The sequence below is a fragment of the Mastigoproctus giganteus genome, chromosome 6, assembly GCF_048544385.1.
Source record: "Mastigoproctus giganteus isolate SK-2022 chromosome 6, ASM4854438v1, whole genome shotgun sequence".
In the NCBI taxonomy this organism is placed as follows: Eukaryota; Metazoa; Arthropoda; class Arachnida; order Uropygi; family Thelyphonidae; genus Mastigoproctus; species Mastigoproctus giganteus.
This window is the reverse complement of record NC_143580.1, coordinates 11,622,051-11,645,579: the sequence shown is the minus strand read 5'-3', so window position 1 is coordinate 11,645,579 and position 23,529 is coordinate 11,622,051. Positions and strand designations below refer to the sequence as shown.

At 37.1% G+C, this 23,529-nt stretch overlaps 1 protein-coding gene across 1 annotated transcript in view; it reads right to left on the bottom strand.

Moving 5' to 3' along the window:
• Nucleotides 1-23,529, bottom strand: part of LOC150083914 (nuclear hormone receptor FTZ-F1 beta-like) — a 119,241-nt gene that overhangs the window by 77,802 nt on the left and 17,910 nt on the right. The gene's annotated exons all lie outside the window — the stretch shown is intronic.

The window sequence follows — 23,529 nt, the reverse complement described above, 5'->3', positions numbered from 1 at the left end:
ATGCTGTATGTATATGTTTAATATACAATTCTGTGGGCTGCACAAGTAACTAGACACAGGCAACAAAAATGGTTCCTTACCACTAATTACTACTAATTATAATAGTCATAATAGTATTCGCCATATAGTGCAAGGAAGCCACTGGCTTTTGCTGCACTGCCAAAAAAAAACCAAGTAGATAAGAAAATGCAATTATATGATTCCCTTCTCACACAGTTAACTATCCAGTTGACCTCTGAATTTATTCAAACTATTGGTCTCAATACCTGCGAGGGCAACTTGTTCCAGAAATCGACACACTGACTAAAAGAAAACCTACAATCTAATCTAAACCCCCCATAATGAGGTGCCTGGTTGCCAAGCTCTGTAGCCCATATAATCAGTCTTTGCTCGTATGGTCATCCTTCTGTCAAACTCACCATTCGAATTGCCCATCTTTGGACTCTTTCAAGAAGCTCAATGTCTTTTTTGAGATGAAGTCTCTATACTTGAACACAGTATTCCAAATGTGGTCTTACAATTGCCTTATACATTAAGATTATGACCTCCCTATCTCTATAGGATAATGTTCAATAAATCATTGACGGGGCACCATGGGCTTTCCTGGCTGCCTGTTTACACTGTTCAGAAAATTTTATATCTGTCAATATTGTAACTCCCAGATTCCTTTCCTCCTCCACTTTTTTTAATTCACCCCTACCAAGTGAATAATTTATTTGTGGGTTGCTGTAAAACCCACATTTAGAAGCATTAAAACATAGCTGCCACTTCTCTGATCATCTTTGAAGTCTTCAAATTATCCTGAAGGAGTGCTGCTTGGCATTGATAATTAACGACTCTGCCAATCTTTATGCATTCTGCAAATTTTTACATTACACCTTCTATCCATTCATCGATGTCATTTATGAAAATGAGAAACAACAGTGGTCCAAGAACCAATCCTTGAGGGACTCCACTCCTGATATATCACCAATCTGAAGAATAGCCATTAATCACAACACTCAGCCTTCTACCCTGCAGCTACACAGCAATCCATCTTAGAATTTTACCAGGAATCCCAATTCCGAAAACCAAAAAGCTCCAAAAACGAAACTTTTTGAAAATACTCGAAGGTTCTGGAAACTGGGAGCCTTGTTCAAGCTTATACAGTAATCTCGCATGATGGACAGAGTCAAATGCTCTGCTAAAATCCAAATAAACTATGTCGAAATTATTCTTAAATCCAACTCATGAGTAACTGTTAAAATAGCCTACTAAGTTAGTTAAGCGTTATTTACCGTCAACAAAGCCATGTGTCCTTAAGAATGACATATACAGAAGAACTTCGATTGTCTGTCAGGGTATGGGATCGAGACCATGATGGATAATCGAATAGACAGATAATAGAATATGTACATTAGAAACATTATACATACAATAGCCTGGGTCACCTAACTTGTTTATTTTATTACATAATACATAACCTAATGAAATTTAATTAAACTTTATTATTTATTTTTTACCAGGTCATCAAAAAATCATAGTACAGATAGCTACATACATAAATATTTTTAATATTTTGACTTACATTGGTCTAGTAATATCATAAAAAATATAAACAAACACAATTTTACATAATTAAATTTATTTTCTAAAAAAAGTCAGTCAATTTCTTTTGTTTTATTACCCTCGAGCCTTTTAACATTAGCAAGGGCGCATGATACAACACACACACCTCATTTCACCCATCCACTCGCTCCAAAAGTTTGTCTAGTTCTGCCTTGAATCTGTTTAAGCTATCAACTTCTACGACAGATGGAAGTTTGTTCTAGCGATCAACCACCTACAACTGTCTTTCCCCAATCTGAATTTATGCCCTCTCGGGTGATTATTCTGAGCGAGAGGAAGGGAAGAATCCTATCAGCATTGGCATGCTCAAACCATTCAAGGCTTTATACACCTCAATCAGATCACCTCGCAGGTGCCTAGTCTCCAGACACTGTAATTTGCAAAACTTTGGCCTTTCTTCATAAGAGCAACCCTTTCCAGTCACTAATCTTGTTGCCCTTCTCTGTACTCGTTCCAACAGCTCTACATCCTTCTTAAAATGAGGCCTCCAGACCTGTATACAGTACTCAAGGTGTGGCCTGACCATTGTCTTATACAAGTGGATAAACACATCCTTATCCCTGCTAGAAAAATTCCTGTATATCATTGACAAGCTACTCTTGCAGACCGTTTGCACTGCTCAGAAAACTTCATATCTGCCTGCACAATTACCCCCAGGTCCTTTTCACTCTCTACCACTGTCAGTGTAGTACCATACAGTTGATACATTACTCTGGGGTTACTGCTTCCCATATGCAGTACTTTACATTTGTCAATGTTAAACTTCAGTTGCCACCCTCAGCCCATCTGCTGAACTTTTCTAGATCCTGTTGCAGCAGCGTACTGTCATTAACAACCCTGCTGACCTTCGTATCATCTGCAAACTTGGACATTAAGCCTGATATACCATCATCAATATCATTAATGAATACAGAAAAGAACAACGGACCCAACACTGAAACTTTTGGTAGGCAATATTAAGAATTTTACGCAAAAGTAACACTTGCGTAGTGTCTGCTTCTTCTTGTACCTCGAACCACTCAATGCACTTTGACAACATAGTTTCAGCTTCGCAGTGGCTAATATTATGTTTATTGTTCCATCAGCAGCCTTTTTCTTCTTCAGTTTCATTTCAGAATCATCCGAAATGGTCATCACTCTTTGCACAATTTCACATCCGACGTCCATTTTGTCCATATACAGCCAATCATTTACTTCCTCCATCGAAATATTTTTAAAACCAGGAACATTCGAACATAGCTACAAAATTTCAGTTTCTTTTGGAATGGTTTCTGTATCACTTGAATATATTTCTGGCCATAGGTTATTCCAGCTTCTTTGTATTGTTTGAACTGGAACATCATTCCAGGCATCAGCTACATTGAAAATTGTGTCTTTCATAGTGTAGCTTTTCCAAAACTCTATCAAATCTAATTTATTTTCTGCCGAACAAGTTTTTGAATGAACATTTTGCGATAACGACATTTCAATCTCTGAATCACACCTTAGTCCATTGGTTGAATGAGAGATGTTGTGTTTGCTGGCAGAAAGTGGCATGATATTTTGCCATCATTGCTTTTTAAATCACATACGTGTATGGGATGAGTAGGTGCAATGTCCATCAGTAGCACTGCATATTGTGGTAAACCTTTTGATGCCAAATGTGATCTTACACAAGGTACAAATATATTATGAAACCAATCATGAAATATATCTTGGCTCATCCACACATTGTTTTGTAAGAAATATTTAACTGGCAAAGCGTTTAAATTAATATTTTTAAATGATCTAGGCTTTTTTGGTTTTCCTACAACAACCAAAGACAATCTATGACTACTGGCATTAGCATATACCATTATAGTGATGCGATCTTTTTGCATCTTATATCCTGGTGTTATGTTCAATCATTGAGGCCAGTGTCTTTTGAGGTAGTGCCTTCCAATTAAGGCCGGTCTCATTGCAGTTTTTCACGATAAACAGATATTGCTGCTCTATCTGCACTTTGCTTCTCACCCTGGATCGACAACTGTCAAATACCATGGCGAAACTTTCTCCAACCATCCGGTTAGTTTTTTATTGATTTCAATTGATCTCTGGATAGGTTTTTATTGATTTCAATGGCATTTTCAATTATTATAGGTTCTGACAATGGAATTCCTTGGCTACGTTTTTGAACCCACCATTGAAACATTGCAGTATCCAATTGTTCATTTTTAGCAAGCTTCATTGTTTTATGACTTTTAACATTACCATCAGTGGTTTCCATCACGCTTTATATCTTTTACCGTAGTTCTTCCTATTCCATAAACTGATGCTATACTTGCAGCACTTTCACCTTTTCTTAGACAATTGATTATTTCAATCGTCAAACAGTACTCACTTATGTTTCTCTGTCATTTCGATGAGTTTACTAAATAAAAATTATTAAAATATGAAACAAGAGGTTAAAGTAAAACTGTATACAGTGAGTTGTAAACAGACTGATTGACAATGGCACCAATATCACAATGCATTACAGCGTAGTGGGGTTAAGTGACGGTTAACAGAGACTGACAGTAAATAGGGTGACGGCCAATTGAAGTTCTACTGTATATCTAAATGTCCCTGGATTGCACTCTTAATCACTGCCTCTAAGATTTTTCCTACCACTGAAGTTAGACTAACCAGTCTGTAGTTACCAACTTCACTCTTAGAACCGCTTTTATATATTGGCAATACATTGGCACTTCCCCAACCCAAAGGAATCTCCCGAATCCAAAAATGCCCCCATATTAACCTCAATGGTTCAATATATTCCCTCATGCTCTCCCTCAAAACTACAGTGTATATGGCATCAACTCCAGAAGCCTTACTAGACTTTATGCTCAAAAGTTCTTCTAATAAAAAATCATCTGTATTTATGACATCACTAATTTCATATGGTGCAGCCTCACTCACACAGACTCTTCTCAGCATGAAGGGTCTTTTATCAGTAGACCGATGCAAATACTTATTCAATTCATCTACAACATCAGCTGGGCTATCTAACTAGCTTCCTTCTTCATTGTATTCATAAACATGAAAAATTCATGTATGTGAATTGTCACACACAGAGTTGACCTCCCTGGCCTTATTTGTGGTATTATTACAGATAAGCTTGTACCTGTTGTAGGCTTCAGTACTTTTCATCGCTCTATAACTGTCCCATGGCACCTTTTTCTGCTCTATGATGACTGCAGGGCTGGCTGCTCTACCAGCCAGCCCTGCAGTCATCCATTTCAACATCCTCCTCCTCCTGCAATATTTTCTTAAATGTATGCATGCATTCATGGCTTCTGTGATTTTGCTTTAAAAGCATTCCATAATTTAAATGTATTTAAATTCTTCGCAATCTGTCCAATTCACAGATGCTGTATAGCACCTTAAACTGTCAAAGTCCTCTCTTTTAAAGTTAAAACCCATGCCTTTACCTTTAACTACTGCAACATCTTTCAGCTGACCATTGCATGATCACTTCCTGACAATGGTTCCTGTACTTGAAGCCCTGTGATGTCATCTCATTTGTTAGTAATGATGAGGTCAAGAATATTCTCACCTCTAGTACTTTCTCTAATATGCTGATAGAAATGATAATCATAGTTTATTTCAAAGGTTTTTCCCCCCATTTTGAGTTTTCTTCCCACTTATTCCAATCAATCTGTGGCAGATTAAAGTTACCCATAATAAAACATTCATGCTTGCTTACTTGCCCATTCTATCTGCAGGTAAAGACTCTCATCACATTCTTCTGGTTTTTAAATTGCTCCCACTCTCGTTGTTTTTTTGCTTCCAACTAACTTACACCACACTTTTTCTTTTTTTTGCAATTTTTAATAAGAAGCATGACTCCTCCACCCCCTTCTATCTTCCCAATCTTTCCTGAATTACATACCATATACATTACCTATCCTGCCTAAATATACATACCATAGTGGAACTAGTCTTCACCAATTTCCAGATAGCACCATATTTCGGTTAGATTACAAGCAAATTAGGTGATTACAAAATTTATAAAAGAAATTTATACGATAAGATAGGGAGGGAAAATGATAGCAGATAAATTAGACCCAATATTATATTATCAAAACTACAGATAAAGTACTATTACCATGTTAACCTACCGTTAATCTATTATTCTGTACATTCCCCCAAGATGCAATTTTCAAACCCACCTAACACTGTCTTGATAGCATCAAATATTCTTGCACCCCATTCCTGTAAAAGCGTTCCCTCCTAACAAGCAGAAACCGCGCTGAGAAAAATTCTACCCCATGAACCTTGTATAATCTCTCCAAGGGCCAAAATGATTGACGAGCTCTCATCATATACTCCCTCCTATTGTATCTGGGCAGAATTGCAGACACCTTCAGTGTTAACCCTAACTCGTAACTTTTTCTCTCAATGTCCTGTACTTGCTAAGTATATCCACAGATCTCCTACTCTTAATGTCATTATTGTCAACATGTACAGCAATATCACCTTTTGTGCTCTTAAAATACATCTGCTCTACAACATCATCTAATTTTTCCTCAGTGAAAGGCTTTTTACATGAAATTTCTGTTACAGATCAGCATGAATTTATTCAAAATACAATACTGGTGAGAGTGACTATTTTACGATATTTATCAAAGAAACTGTAGTTCATAAAAACAAAAACTCTATTTTTATATTTTGTTTTTTAAAATATACAAAATCTGCAATGAAATAGTAATGTTCAACCCTTGTAAAAATTCCACCCAAAAGCCAAACTGTGTTTAATGGTGACAGTAAAATCACAGAAACCAAACATTTCTAGTAGCTTTTGTTCTCTACAAAAGCTACCAGAAAGGTTGAGTAAATACAGAATTGTTTGCTGAATGATTTTCAATCTGAGTTAGCTCTATAATTCTTGATAATACCCCAAGGCATCCAGACGTTGGTGAAATGTAAAGTTATGATGACAATATTGTAACAATGTTTCTTCCTCCTAACTGCATGTGCCTGTATGCAGTTAAGAGAAATCAGACCAACTTGTAATTCTGGCACCTACCAGAACAAGTTTTCTGAAGCCCTTAAACTGATCTCTGCCCTATCCATCAAATTAGTTACTACAAAATCTTCTGGGTGCCTCCGTAGCCAGGTGGACAGGAGCAGCAGTGCGTAGCACATGCTTCTTGATTAGACTGGGGTTCGAGCCGGTGACCACCAAATATGGAGGATGCGGAAAGGTCAGGAAATGACCACCGCATATCCCCAGAGCAATATGGCCTTAGTTGCTAATGCTCCTAAAAAAAAAACCAAATAACAAAATTTTCTTATTCATGGAATAAGCATGAATTGAAAATGTCACAACTATATTAAAAAAATATGACTCTAAAAGATGTGGTTTCCTTAATGAAACCTGAAGTCTGGAAACCTGAACCAAACTTATGAAACTTGTGGTGGTGGGGGGGGGGGATTACAGTTGATATCATATTGTTTTCAAAAATATTTATAAACTGGGGCAACAAAGTTGAGGATAGTGAAGAACTAATATCAAATGTTAACCTGATAGAGAAATGAAAATTTATTTCAAATTTCAGACCAACAGTAAAATTGAAAAGCATCTCATTAGATGAAGTAAAGGAAAATGGAAAGGATCAAGGAGTCATTCGAACAAATTTGGTAGAACACGAAAATGATGTTTTAACATATGTATTAAATCCAGTTGCAGAAAATGACAAACCATATCTTACTTATATGATAATTCTGCAAACATGCAGCTCTAGAGAAAAGACTAATTAGCATTAGTAGAGGCATATGATGCAAGAAAGAAAGCTTATGCAGCATCAGCCAAAAAAAAATTAATAATAATAAATAAAAAATCCTTCCACTTCACCCCTCCGTTCGTTCGAAATACCTGTCCAGCTGAGCCTAAAACTTATTTAGGCTATCAACTTCCACAACAAGGGATGGAAGTTTGTTCCACCAACCAACTACCCGCTGGCTAAAGGCAAATTTCTGCACATCTGTCTTTCCTCAATTTGAATTTATGCCCTCTCAGGCGATTATTCTGATCAAGAGGCAGTATCCCATCAGCATTGAGCATGCTCAAACCATTCAAGGCTTTGTACACCTCTATCAGATCACCTCGCCGGTGCCTAGTCTCCAGACACTGTAATTTGCAAAAATTAAGCCTTTCTTCGTATGAGCAACCCTTCGTTCCGTTCACTAACCTTGTTGCCTTTCTCTGTACTCATTCCAGCAGCTCTACATCCTTCTTGAAATGAGGCCTCCAGACCTGTATACAGTACTCAAGGTGCAGCCTGATCATTGCCTTATACAAGGGAATAATCACCTCCCTATCCCTGCTAGAAAAATTCCTGTATATCATTGATAAGACACCATGAGCTACTCTTGCAGCCTGTCTGCACTGCTCAGAGAACTTCATATCTGCCTGCACAATTATCCCCAGGTCCTTTTCATTCTCTACCACTGTCAGTGTAGTACCACAGAGTTGATATGTTGCTCTGGGGTTGCTGTTTCCCATATGTAGTACTTTACATCTGTGAATGTTAAACTTCATTTGTCACCTCACAGCCCATCTGCTCAACCTTTCCAGATCCTGTTGCAGCAGCATAGCATCGATAGCGTCCTTAACAACCCTGCCAACCTTTGAAATCAAAGTAAACCAGAAAAAAAAAGTTCTGAATAAGAATTATATACACAAATTGATAATTTATGTACATAAAATGCATTTTCATGTTATTATCCCACTAATCCAAGCATTTTGGTAATGGACTAGTTAATTTAGATTACCATGCTTGTACCATAATAATAAATAAAATTAAAAATATTATGACATATATATATAAAGAAAACAATGAAGAAAATCATACTTGTAAATTCTGTGCAAGTCTATCATAAAAAAGAAAATGTTTTTTTATTTTATTTATAAAATTGTGAGAAACCATTTAATATGGTAGATAATGCATAACCACATCAAGAGCCACCTTCAAATAAAATCTTAAGATAATAATATCAAATAAGAGCAGAAAAATATACTGTGAATGAATTCTAATCTTTAATATTAACCACTCAAAATTCAGTTAGATAATTAAATGGAACATGGATATCAATTTCTACTGCAGGCCTATTCATAGGTATTGTGTTGCTCAAGCACTTACAAAACTTAGCACATACTCATATAAGATTAGATATATGCTATCATTAATGATAAGATAATGAAATGAATAATATCTGTCTACTCACCAATACATTCAAAAACTTTTTTCCCTCCCTTAACTAATATTATATTGTGACAGCATATTGCTGGGAAGCATTTCTTATTTATAAAACAGAACAGGAGTAAAACACTATAACTGAGTTTAGCACCATCTCACAAAACTAAATATCTCTTGCAAAATTGCCATTTCTATCTGGACAAGTGGTTTTATCTTATCAGTCAGGCACAAAAAACAGAACTAAACAGTACTTATAAGAATTCTTGTAGAAATTTCTCTTCTGTGAGATTACAGTTGGCTTTTGAAATGACTGCCATAAATAAAGGGAATTTTTCTGCAATATAGAACAGATTGAAAATATCAATTGCTTTCCCTGCATCAAAAATTAAATAAATAAAGAGTTAAATGACAAGAAACAGAATATACTTTTAATTTTCTGAATCCTGGAAATTCAAAATTGCATAATTTTCTAAGACCTGAACAATAAGATAACACAATGATAAACACAAGTAAGATGATAATAAGATGAAAAACACAAGAAGGTAAATTTAAAAACTGAATATGTATTATCAAATCCACTTCTTTATGAATAAGGGGTTTATTCTGAAATTTAAAGGGCAGGGACATCATGATCTTAAAGTCTAGGTCAATAAAAGCCCTCACATTTTTTAAGGGTTTGCTTTGCAAAGAAGTAACTAAGGCTATGAGATTCAGAATAGTGTTTGTAAACTGCACATATTTAATGTGGTCAATTTGCCTATTTAGCTAGATTAAAATTATCCATTTCTTGGAAGGGGCATATAATCCTCTCAGGAGATGACCTCAGTAAGTGCATTTAAAAAAAAAACCTCACTACATTTTTGATGAGATTCAAACCTATAACTCTTACACCTAATTTATGTAGTACTCCAATGTGCATGCTATCTAGTTCAGCGGTATTAAAAAGCATTTAAAATTATATAAATTTGGATCAAAACACTGGCAAAAAAAGTTGAATTTTATTTCATATCTGTCTATATGCAAAAGTGATGTCACTCCCAATCAATGTCTTTCTCTTAGACCTTGAAACATAACACAGGTCGAGTATCCCCAATCCAAAATTCCGAAAACCCAAAAGCTCCAAAAACAAAACTTTTTGAAAAATGCTCGAAAGTTCTGGAAACTGGAAGCCCTGGCAGGAAAGAGCTGTGGTGTGTTGACGTCAGTAAAGTGCCAATTATCATCAATGCAAGGTGTCTATGTCCATTACTCACCATTTGTTCAGTTTATTCTCTGCTCTGTGGTGCAAAGATACTGTTGAAAATGTCAAAAAAACCTGATACCCCAGGTAACAGTGATAAGAAGAGGAAGCATTTAAGTTTGTCTATAGAGCAGAAAGTGAATTTGTTTAAGAAACTGGGCAGCGGTGTAAGTGTGAGATGTCTTACAGAAGAGTTTGGTGTGGGAATGACCACCATCTAAGACCTGAAGAAAGAGAAGGATAAACTGTTCATGTTCTATGCTGAAAGTGATGAACAGAAGTTAATGAAAAATAGAAAAACACTGCAAAAAGCTAAATATGAATATCTCAATTGTGTTTTGAAAGAGTGGATCTGTCAGCATTGCAGTGAACAAATACCACTTACCGGCCAGCTGATCATGGAACAAGCAAAGATCTATCATAAAGAACTGAAAACTGAAGTGAACTGTGAATATTCAACAGGCTGGTTACAGAAATTTGAGAAAACACACGGCATTAAATTTTTAAAGATTTGTGGTGATAAAGCATCTGCTGATCATGAGGCAGCGGAGAAATTCATTGACAAGTTGTCAATGTCATCGCTGATGAAAATCTAATGAACCATCATTGTTTTGGCATTATTGCCCAAGGAAGACACTAACTACAGCTCATGACATAGCCCCAACAGGAATTAAAGATGCCAAGGACAGCTTAACTGTGCTAGGTTGTACTAATGCAGTAGGCATGCATAAGTGTAAACTTACTGTGATGTCAAAGCTTGCATCCTCACTGTTTTAAAGGAGTAAATTTCTTACCAATCTATTATTATGCTAACAAAAAGGCATGGACCACTAGGAATATCTTTTCTGATTGGTTTCACAAACATTTTGTACCAGCAGCTCGTGCTCACTGCAGGGAAGCTGGACTGGATGATGACTGCAAGATTATGTTATTTCTTGACAACTGCTCTGCTCATCCTCCAGTTGAAATGCTCATCAAAAATAATGTTTGTGCCATGTATTTTCCCCCAAACGTGACTTAATTAATTCAGCCATGTGACCAAGGCATCATTAGATCAATGAAGTGTAGTTATAAAAACAGCTTGTTTGTTTGTTTGCGGATTTATTAGGTGCATCAGCAACTATGGCCATAGTATGGCATTCTTGAAGAGCATGCAGGCAGCAGTGAACAGAGGCGTGGGTGTGGAAAGTTTCCAGAAAGAGTTTAACCTGAAGAATGCCATATATGCAGTTGCAAAATGCTTGGACCTTAGTGACTAAAGACACAGTTATGCATGCCTGGCAACCTCTGGCCTGTGACTATGCTCAGTGATAATGATGAAGAAGCTAATGATTTTGAGAAAAAGATGGATGTCTCAACTCCTTACATATGCAAAAACAGTGTCTTCGGAGTCTGTCAGTAAGTTGGAAAAAGTGGATATTGAAGAAGTTTAATATTGGATAACATTGATAATGAGGCTCCAGTTATTCATTCAATGACTGATGGTGAAATAGCTGAAATGGTTTTGAATCAAGGTGATCATCATAAAAGTAACGATAAAGATGACATTGTTAGCACTGCAGTAAAAATGCCTATAGACAATAGGGTTAAAAAGTGAGATGATCTCATTGAAGGACTAGAGCAGTGTGCTTTTATAACAGAAATAGAAATAATGCCAGTTTATATAAAAAAAAGAGAGGCTTCTACAACAAAAATCTTTGTTAATGAGGCAAATGACTCTGGAAGACACATTAAAAAAGGCCATTCAGCACAATGTCTCCTCATCCATGAGGGACCAGGTTCCTTCTCAAGATGGTAAACTGTACATAGAAATAGAGTGGACCACTAAATCAGAGTGTCTTATAACGGGGGATTTTAATTTCCCAGATATTGAGTGGATTTTTTGGGGTGGTCACTCAAACACACTAGCAAGGCTTTTGTGGATTTATTGGATGATTGTTTTCTACAGCATCATGTTCGAGAGGCAATGAGAGGGAGTAATACTCTTGATCTGATTATCGGTAGTGATTCTTTATGCATTAAGAATCTGCAGAAAAAGGAACCACTAGATGGTGGCAGTGATCACAGTGTGCTGAAGGGGGATTTACTCAAAGAGTTAACTACCATCAGGGATAAAGAGAAGGTTTTTTGTAAAGGTGACTACGATGGTATTTAAGACAGTATTTAAATTCTATACGGTGGGACCAACTGATGATGTTACCAACAGCAAAATTAAAAATGGGAAGCATTCAAAGAATTAATCTTGGAAGCTACTAGGCTTTTCATACCAACTAAGAAATATTGTTCAAGATTTAGGCCTAAATGTATGTCAGATGACTTAATTAGACATGTGGCAGAGAAGAAAAATGAATGGGATACATATAAATTAACAGGTGACACAGAAGCCTATGATAGATATAAACTGGTCTGTAACCAATTCAAAATGGAGGTTAGGCAGGCAAAGGCAGATTACAAGAAATCTTTGGCAAAGGATGCAAAGAAAAACAACAGAGTGCTTTACTTATGTAATCTCTACAAGGAAGGGGATGAATCAGACTGGTCCACTTGATATCGATGGTTCAACTGTTGATGATCCTGCTCAGGTAGCTAACAAACCAAATGAATATTTTGCATCTACATTCACACATGCAGAGTTATTCAGGGAGGGGAATGCCAGAGGTGTATTAAATTCTGGCAGTAAGCTAGATAACATTGTAATAACTGAAGTGGAGGAGAAATTGTTGAAGATAAACATAAGAAAGGCACCTGGGGTTGATGGGATCTAACCAGTTATATTAAAGGAGGCAGCAAAGAAAGTAAGCAAACCCTTAGTCATAATTACAAGAGTTTACTTGGACTCAGGGGAGGTACCCATGCACTGGAAATGTGCAAATGTGACCCCAATTCACAAAGGAGGATCAAAGAGCAACACAAGTAATTACAACCTGTTAGTTTAACTTCTGTTCCAGGGAAATTAATGGAGGCACTGGTTAAAGAAGTACTGCAGGATCATCTAGACAAGACTTCAGTTATAGCTCGGACACAGCATGGGTTTTTTAAGGAGAAGTCCGGTCTAACCAATTTGATTGGATACTATGATGTGATCACAAAGGAACTGGATGCAAAGAATAATTTTGATATCACATATTTGGATCTTAGAAAGGCTTTTGATATTGTTGCACATGGAAGACTGCTGCACAAATTGGAGCAGTATGGCATTGGAGGCAAATTGCTGCTATGGATAAAGGGATGGTTGAGTGGGAGAAGAGTGAGAGTGGTAAACAATAGACACTGCTCTTTGTGGACTAATGTTATTAGTGGAGTCCCCCAGGGTTCAGTGTTGGGTCCATTGTTGTTTCCTGTATTTAACAATGATTTTGATGATGGTATACCAGGCTTAATGTTCAAGTTTGCAGAGATACGAAGGTCGGCAGGGCTGTTAATGACAGTACACTGCTGCTGCAATAGGATATAGAAAAGTTGAGCAGATGGACTGAGAGGTGGCATTCACAAATGTGAAATACTGCATATGGGAAACAGTAACCCTAGAGTAACGTATCAACTGTGTAGTACTACACGGACAGTAGTAGAGAATGAAAAAGGACCCGGGCTAATTGTGCAGGCAGATATGAAGTTTTCTGAGCAGTGCAGACAGTCTGCAAGTATAGCTCATAGTATCTTGTCAATGATATACATGAATTTTTCTAGCAGGGATAAGGATGTGTTTATGCCCTTGTATAAGACAATTGTCAGGCCACATCTCCAGTACTGTATACAGGTCTGGAGGCCTCATTTTCAGAAGGATGTAGAGCTGCTGGAACAAGTACAGAGAAGGGCAACAAGATTAGTGAATGGAACAAAGGGTGCTCTTATGAAGAAAGGCTTAAGTTTTGCAAATTACGGTGTCTGGAGACTAGGCTCCTGCAAGGTGATCTGATTGAGGTGTATAAGGCCTTGAATGGTTTGAACATGCTCAATGCTGATGGGATTCTTCCTCTTGCTCAGAATAATCGCCTGAGAGGGCATAAATTCAAATTGAGAAAAGACAATTATAGGATAGATGTGCGGAAGTTTGCCTTTAGTAGCCAGCAGGTAGTTGATTGCTGGAACAAACTTCCATCTGTCATTGTAGAAGTTGATAGCTTAAATAGATTCAGAACTAAAACATTTGGAGCAAGTGGATGAGTGATATGAGAAGGGGTTTTTTTTTTTTTTTTTGCTGATGCAATAAGCTTGTTTTCTTGCATCATGTGCCAATGCTAATGCTAAATAAAAAGGAATTTTTTTTGCATGGCCAAAATTATTTGTTGGAGATGTTGATTTCATTGCATTATCGGCCAAATTTCTTCCGATAATTCTGATGTGACTGGGGATCCAGCAGAAGTGGATATCGAATCCACCTTCACAGTGAGAGCATATCATCTGCTGTGCGTAGCACACGCTTCTTGATTAAACCGGGGTTCGAGCCCGTCACCACCAAATACGGAGGATGCGGAAAGGTCAGGGAATGACCACCGCATATCCCGGAGCAATATGGCCTTAATTGCTAATGCTCCTTAAAAAAAACCAAACAACAACAACAACAACATATCATCTGCTAAACCTGGAACAGGTTGGATGAGTGGTGTAGCTCATCACTGATAGAGCCTGTAGTCCATTCAAGGAATTGGACTACATAATAAAACTACTAAAACATCAAAGGCAGATATTGTTAGGATTTCAGAGACGTGGTGTCACACAGATATAAGGAATGCAGAACTGGAATTTGGGAGTACAATGTCTACAGAAAGGATAGACAGGATAGGAAGGGAGGAGGGGTTACGCTATTAGTTAAGAAATACATAAAATCCAAGGAAGTGAAGCCAGTCGACATTGCTGGACAGTGCAGTGTCGAGTCAGTTTGGTGTGACATAAGCACTGGGCGAGGAGATCAAAATTGAGAGTAGGAGTGTGCTATAGGCCTTATGACTCTGATGAGTATAATAAGAAACTGTACAGGGAAATAGAGTGGGCCAGTAAATCAGAGAGTCTTATAATGGGGGATTTTAATTTCCCAGATATTGACTGGAATTTGGGGGCTGATCACTCACACACGAGCAAGGCTTTTGTGGATTTATTGGATGATTGTTTTCTACATCAGCATGTTCGGGAGGCAACTAGAGGGAGTAATACTCTTGATTTGATTATCAGTAGTGATTCTTCATGCATTAAGAATCTGCAGATAAATGAACCACTAGGTGGCAGTGATCACAGTGTGCTCAAGTGGGATTTACTCAAAGAGGTAACTGCCATTAGGGGTAAAGGGAAGGGTTATTGCTTTCGTAAAGGCGACTACGATGGACCGAGACAGTATTTAAATTCTATACAGTGGGACCAACTGACGATGTTACCAACAGCAAATTCAAAATGGGAAGCATTCAAAGAACTTATCTTGGAAGCTACTAGGCTTTACATACCAACTAAGAAATATTGTTCAAGGTTTAGGCCTAAATGGATGTCAGATGAACTAATGAGACATATGGCAGAGAAGAAAAATGCATGGGATACATACAAATTAACACGTGACACAGAAGCCCATGATAGATACAAATTGATCTGTAACCAAGTTACAAAGGAGGTTAGGCAGGCGAAGGCAGATTACGAGAAATCTTTGGCACGGGATGCAAAGAAAAACAGCAAAGAGTTCTTTACTTATTTAAACTCTAGAAGGAAGGGGATGAATCAGATTGGTCCACTTGATATCGATGGGTCAACTGTTGATGATCCTGCTCAGGTAGCTAACAAACTAAATGAATATTTTGCATCGACATTCACACATGAGGAGTTATTCAGTGAGGGGAATGCCAGAGGTGTATTAAACTCTGGCAGTAAGCTAGATAATCTTGTAAAAACTGAGAGTAAAGTGGAGGAGAAATTGTTGAAGAAAAACATAAAAAAGGCACCTGGGGTGAATGGGATCTGATGTTATATTAAATGTTATCTCAGTTATATTAAATGAGACAACAAAGGAAGTAAGGATTAAAGGAGCTTCTTTGGACTCAGGGGAAGTACCCATAGACTGGAGATGTGCAAATGTGACCCCAATTCTGAAATGGAGGCACTGGTTAAAGAAGCACTGCAGGATCATCTAGACAAGACTTCAGTTATAGCTCGGACACAGCATGGTTTTGTTAAGAGAAAGTCTTGCCTGACCAATTTGATTGGATACTATGATGCAGTCACAAAAGAACTGGATGCAGAGAATAACTTTGATATTATATACTTGGATCTTAGAAAGGCTTTTGATACTGTTGCACATGATAGTCTGCTGCACAAATTGGAGCATGTGGCATTGGAGGCAAATTGCTGCTATGGATAAAGGGGTGGTTGAGGGGGGAGAAGACAGAGAGTGGTAATCAATGGACACTGCTCATCGTGGACTAATGTTATTAGCGCAGTCCTTCAGGGTTCAGTATTGGGTCCATTATTGTTTTCTGTATTTATAAATGATATTGATGATGGTATATCAAGCTTAATGTCCAAGTTTGCAGATGATACGAAGGTTGGCAGGGTTGTCAAGGACACTACTGACACTATGCTGCTGCTGCAACAGGATCTGGAAAGGTTGAACAGATGGACTGAGAGGTGGCAAATGAAGTTTAACATTGACAAATGTAAAGTACTACATATGGGAAACAGCAACCCCAGAGAAACGTATCAACTCACTGGTACTACACTAACAGTGGTAGAGAATGAAAAGGACCTGGGGGTGGTTGGGCAGGCAGATATGAAGTTCTCTAAGCAGTGCAGATGGGCTGCAAGAGTAGCTCATGGTGTATTGTCAATGATATATAGGAATTTTTCTAACAGGGATAAGGAGGTGATTATTCCCTTGTATAAGGCAATGGTCAGGCCACATCTAGAGTACTGTATACAGGTCTGGAGGCCTCATTTCAAGAAGGATGTAGAACTGCTGGAACGAGTACAGAGAAGGGCAACAAGATTAGTGAATGGAACAAAGGGGTGCTCTTACGAAGAAAGGCTTAAGTTTTGCAAATTACAGTGTCTGGAGACTAGGCACCAGCGAGGTGATCTGATAGAGGTGTATAAAGCTTTGAATGGCTTGAGCATGCTCAATGCTGATGGGATTCTTCCTCTTGCTCAGAATAATCACCTGAGAGGGCATAAATTCAAATTGAGGAAAGAAAGATGTAGGATAGACGTGAGGAAATTTGTCTTTAGCCAGCGGGTGGTTGGTTGGTGGAACAGACTTCTATCCCTTGTCGTGGAAGTTGATAGCCTAAATAAGTTTAAGGCTCAGCTGGACAGGTATTTCGAACGAACAGAGGGGTGAAGTGGAAGTGGTTATTTTTTATTTTTTTATTTATTTATTTTTTTTGGCTGATGCTGCATAAGCTTGCTTTCTTGCATCAAATGCCTCTACTAATGCTAATAAATCTATGGTGTTGTCCAGTTCTTATGCGATCCAAGGCTAACTCTACAGCGTGCAGCTCTGCAGTGTATATGCTGCATTCAGCGGGAATCTGCTCAGATATACTATAGTCAGGAAAGACAACAGTAGATCCCACATATGATTTAAACTTTGAGCTGTCGGTATACACAGGCAAGAAGTCAGAATGTTCGACTCGGTGTTGTGAGTAGAGCCAAAGGTAGACAGCAGGCAGTGTATCTGACTTCATCCAATTTTTAAAGAAGTCGCATACTGGAGTTAGAGCATGCTAGGGTGGAAGGGGCTGCTTGAGTGATAGCGCAACCGTGTTTGCCGTGAGGTTCAGTTCTCTGAGCAGCTTTTGGACATGTATACCGAATTGATGGTTGGCAGTGACACGTGTTATAAAGATTTTCCCATCATGGCTCAAAAATGGATGTCCACACAGGGTGGTTTGGTAGGGTGTTCAGCTTAAAAGCATACTGTAGAGACAACTGTTTTGGTTGAAGCAACAAGGATGGTTTATTTTCTTCAATACTTTGTACAGGAGATGTTCTAAATGCACCAGTAGCAATGCGGATAGCCTGGTAGTGGATGGGATCAACCCACCGAAGGATACAATTCCTGGCAGATGCATACACTTGACACCCATAATCTAGTTTTGACCACACAAGGGCACGATACAAATGGAGTAACATATACCAGTCTGCACTCCAACAAGTAGGAGAGAGAGAGGGAGAGAGAGAGAGAGAGAGAGAGAGAGAGAGAGAGAGAGAGAGAGAGAGAGAGAGAGAGCACAGAGAAGGTTCAGTCCTCTCATGCATTTGTTGTGTAGCTGATGGTTATGATAGAGAAATGTCAACTTTTGTCAAATATGAGTCCCAAGAATTTCGTTTCCGCTACGACTGGAATGGTGCTTTGTCCAAGTCTTAATTCAGATTCGGAGTGAAGATTAATCCAATTATTTCAGTTTTGCACTTTTGTAAATTCCCTTAATATGGCATTTTAAAAATCAATCATTCATTCATTCATTATACAGAATATACCTTTCTTCACATTCTGTAATACGGCAGAGCATCAGTTATCCAGCAATAATTAATGTCAGACCTCTTCCAGATAGCAAAATTTTTGGGATAATCGAACATAAGGTAAAATTAAATAAATTCTGTTATACTGTATTAAGGTAAAAGAAAAAAAAAACTTTAAATAGCATGGAAAAATGAATAATAATAATAACTTTACATAAAAATTCACATTTACATATATATGTATATTCAGATAGGTATTTTACTGTAAATTTTATGTGGAAAAAAATTTAAAGTACTTTTTAATATAATATTCAATTGTTTTTTTTTGTTTTGTTTGTTGCACCCTTTTTTTTTTTTCTTTTTTTTGCTGTGTTCTTCCTTGCCCATTTCAGTTACTGTAAAACAAAGTGAGAAAAATAATAAATCGCACAGTTTCATGCCAATATTATTCTTACTGAATCTGGTGCTAAACTAAACAATATGAAATGAAGGGAACAAAATATGTCATGGCAAATTGGGTTCATGGAAGTGAATGACTAAATTCTATCGCTCATAATTTCCGAGAAAACCCATCAGTTCTAATCCAACATTTCACTAGATATATGACGTAAAAAAAAAAAAGAGACAGAAATACTCTCGTCACATAATAAATATTTGTCTCAAAATACTACCATTAATAAAGAAAATAATAATGAAAAAAAGAAGAAAAATCAGCCCTTAAAATTATTCGATAACCGACATTCTATTGTAATTAATAAAAGGAAATAATAAAATTAGTTTTACTAATTTTATTCTTAAAAAAAAAAAAAAAAAGTATGCGAATCATAATGATTTACATTTATGCTAATAGTCCAAAGAAAACTAATACATGTATGCTGTAATGTTTGAAGACAAACATTACAGCATAATGTAATGTTTGAAGACAAACTGCATGTGCACGCATGCATGCACGCACACAAACAAGTAATTTGTTGACACTGCAGCAAAACAACCTTTAAAATTAATATATATATGCACACACTTCATAGAACCCATATAGGAAATTCTGTTTATATACTCCATGCTCCAAGCTCATGGTGAGAAAAATCCTGGTTCCGTGACACACTACTTTACTGCAAAAATGTTTGACTAAAGGTAAATACTAACAGGTTAATGCAGTAATGTTGGCAATTTCCATATAGACAAAAACTCTGGTTCGGTGAATAGTCTTATTTCTAAAGTCTGTTAAAGTTATAAACTTAAAAAAGTATTTTTTAAGATTTTATTTTAGAAATATTTTCATTATAACACCATATATTTGTATTTTGCTTATGGTACCCGAGGCTTGTTGGACATTCTTCTAGATATGGCAGCTAAGGCTGCCATATCTAGAAGGGAGCTGATCGGTCTGATATTCAGATTATTTTCGAGTCAGGTGGACCAAATTTTGGCAAAGTCTGATCAGCAAAAATGAAATCCTTTGCTTGCATCTTCACAATAATGGACTGTTTGTTAGTAACCTTGTGTATACTCTCATGTACAAGATCAGTAACAATGCACTTAGTAAACCAGACATGACCACCCAGGTGTGAACCAAAATAAATAAGCAGGGATCAAGGTGTCCAATATCACACAGAGGAGGCACCAACCCCTCTGTGTAACTGAGCAGTACTAAGTGGCAGATAACTTTCTTCACATGGTATAATACCACTACCGCTTGAGGGGGTTATTGGAGATTTGAAGTGATGAAAACCAATTTTTAGTCTTCAGAGCAAAATTCAGGTATCCTTCCCCCCCCCCCCATCTCTTTGATCATGCAGATCCAATATTCCTTACATATTTTATTTTTCTGGCTAGTGCAGCAAAAACCTGTGGCTTCCTTGCACTATGGCTAATACTAATACATTTTGAGGGTACAGCTATAACACATTCCTTGCAGGCCAGCAGCCACATTGTTCCTGGAACAAACTTACAGGTCTCTAGGAGGTATCCAGATTTGCTAGTGCATAAACTTGCTGCCTCTACTCTGACACCACGAAATTAAAAACATTAAATGTACTAGAGGGAGTCCAAGAAGAACATATACAGGAGACACTGTTCAGTCTGTATTAAGTCAATGAGCCGAGTACAATCTTTCTGTGTAGAAAGATTATACCAAAAAACAAAAATTTCATTAATTCATACATGTTCCCCCCTCTACTTTTACCTTGTGCTACTTGTACTCCATTTTACCTTTTACTCTGTTTTATCTTCACCTTGCACTCAATCCACTATAAATAGTCAAACTAATAAAATCTACAAACTTATCTACAAAAAAATTTAAACTCACAACAATTACTCCATTCCACATATAAATGTGGTCTCAGTTACAATCAAGATGTCCATCTACAACCTGCCAAATCCCAATTATTAGTTACAATTATTGGTTAACTAATACTCATCTCACATTTCCTAGTATTCTCTTTATGATTTTTTTTGCTTCAGAGTGGTACATGGCATATGTCCATTCTTATATTTTCCTTCTCAGAGACTTCCTAATCTGAAATCTCTCCACTGGATTAAAATATCTTAACCCCATTCCGTTAAACTCCTCTGTTGCCTCTATTGTTCTCCCAATCACTCATTTTTTGATTTTCTCTCTTTGAAACTCTACTTTCTCCAATTTAACTATCCTAACAGTGAAGTAATTTTGCTTGATTTTCTTGACAACTCCAGCTGGCTTCAATTTTCTAGTTATAAGGAGCCATTTGGTTGAGATAATCAGACTTTTAAGATAACCTTACATAACATGTATTTACTTGCCAGAACAATCAGGCAAGTAAAGGATCCAGTTATATCACCAATTTCCTTTTCAATTAAGCCTCTATCATGGCCATTTTCAGCATAATGTCATCGGATGAAAAGAATGTATAACAGGATGAACTGCACAATTTCTATTCTTCTTTTTCTAGGGCCACTGTTTTAGATCAAATCTTAAATGTTTACTCAAACTGCTGCAGTGAAATTAGTCATGTAGGAATGAAATCCTTGACTCCACATTCCATCCTAAAATCTCATTCTTTATCTAAATCCCAGTTTTCCAATAAATGTGTTAAGTCTGTTCAAGATAAGAATGTAGCATACCATATCCAAAATTTTCAGCTTCATTTTCTGCTAACACTAAAACTTGCAACAATTTAAAACAGTTATTAGTCAATCCAAACTGGATTTTGAACAGGCTAAGAATAGAAAACTTTCTTCTTGCCCAAATTATTATTATTATTATAAAAATAAAAAACTTTTCTCATTACAGAATTTTTTCCAATTTAAAACAGTTATTAGTCAATCCAAACTGGATTTTGAACAGGCTAAGAATAGAAAACTTTCTTCTTGCCCAAATTATTATTATTATTATAAAAATAAAAAACTTTTCTCATTACAGAATTTTTTCTGCCCCCCCCCCCCGTTACGGGAACCAATTGCATGGGGTGATTGGTTATATCCAGTTACTATTCTTATTGTTGGTCGACTCTCTGACTATCCTACATGTGTTCAGGATTGCAGCATTCAGGAGTTCCATGTGTTCTGTTGTTGTTATTGTTATTTTGGTTTTTAGGAAGATTAGCAACTAAGGCCATATTGCTTACATATTCCTTACATATTTTATTTTTCTGGCTAGTGCAGCAAAAACCTGTGGCTTCCTTGCACTATGGCTAATACTAATACATTTTGAGGGTACAGCTATAACACATTCCTTGCAGGCCAGCAGCCACATTGTTCCTGGAACAAACTTACAGGTCTCTAGGAGGTATCCAGATTTGCTAGTGCATAAACTTGCTGCCTCTACTCTGACACCACGAAATTAAAAACATTAAATGTACTAGAGGGAGTCCAAGAAGAACATATACAGGAGACACTGTTCAGTCTGTATTAAGTCAATGAGCCGAGTACAATCTTTCTGTGTAGAAAGATTATACCAAAAAACAAAAATTTCATTAATTCATACATGTTCCCCCCTCTACTTTTACCTTGTGCTACTTGTACTCCATTTTACCTTTTACTCTGTTTTATCTTCACCTTGCACTCAATCCACTATAAATAGTCAAACTAATAAAATCTACAAACTTATCTACAAAAAAATTTAAACTCACAACAATTACTCCATTCCACATATAAATGTGGTCTCAGTTACAATCAAGATGTCCATCTACAACCTGCCAAATCCCAATTATTAGTTACAATTATTGGTTAACTAATACTCATCTCACATTTCCTAGTATTCTCTTTATGATTTTTTTTGCTTCAGAGTGGTACATGGCATATGTCCATTCTTATATTTTCCTTCTCAGAGACTTCCTAATCTGAAATCTCTCCACTGGATTAAAATATCTTAACCCCATTCCGTTAAACTCTGTTAAAGTCTGTTCAAGATAAGAACGTAGCATACCATATCCAAAATTTTCAGCTTCATTTTCTGCTAACACTAAAACTTGCAACAATTTAAAACAGTTATTAGTCAATCCAAACTGGATTTTGAACAGGCTAAGAATAGAAAACTTTCTTCTTGCCCAAATTATTATTATTATTATAAAAATAAAAAACTTTTCTCATTACAGAATTTTTTCTGCCCCCCCCCACCCCCCCCGTTACGGGAACCAATTGCATGGGGTGATTGGTTATATCCAGTTACTATTCTTATTGTTGGTCGACTCTCTGACTATCCTACATGTGTTCAGGATTGCAGCATTCAGGAGTTCCATGTGTTCTGTTGTTGTTATTGTTATTTTGGTTTTTAGGAAGATTAGCAACTAAGGCCATATTGCTCCGGGGATATGCGGTGGTCATTCCCTGACCTTTCCACATCCTCTGTATTTGGTGGTCATGGGCTCGAACTCCGGTCTAATCAAGAAGTGTGTGCTACACACTGCTGCTCCTGCCCACCTGGCTACGGAGGCACCCCCCATATGTGTTCTCTGGAAGCCCTATTTCTGCTAGGTTCTTACGGAGGAGGCATTTTTGGCACCATGCTGGTTGTTGACATGGTGATTGGGATGGTTATTGCTTGTTCCATATTTATTATTATTATTA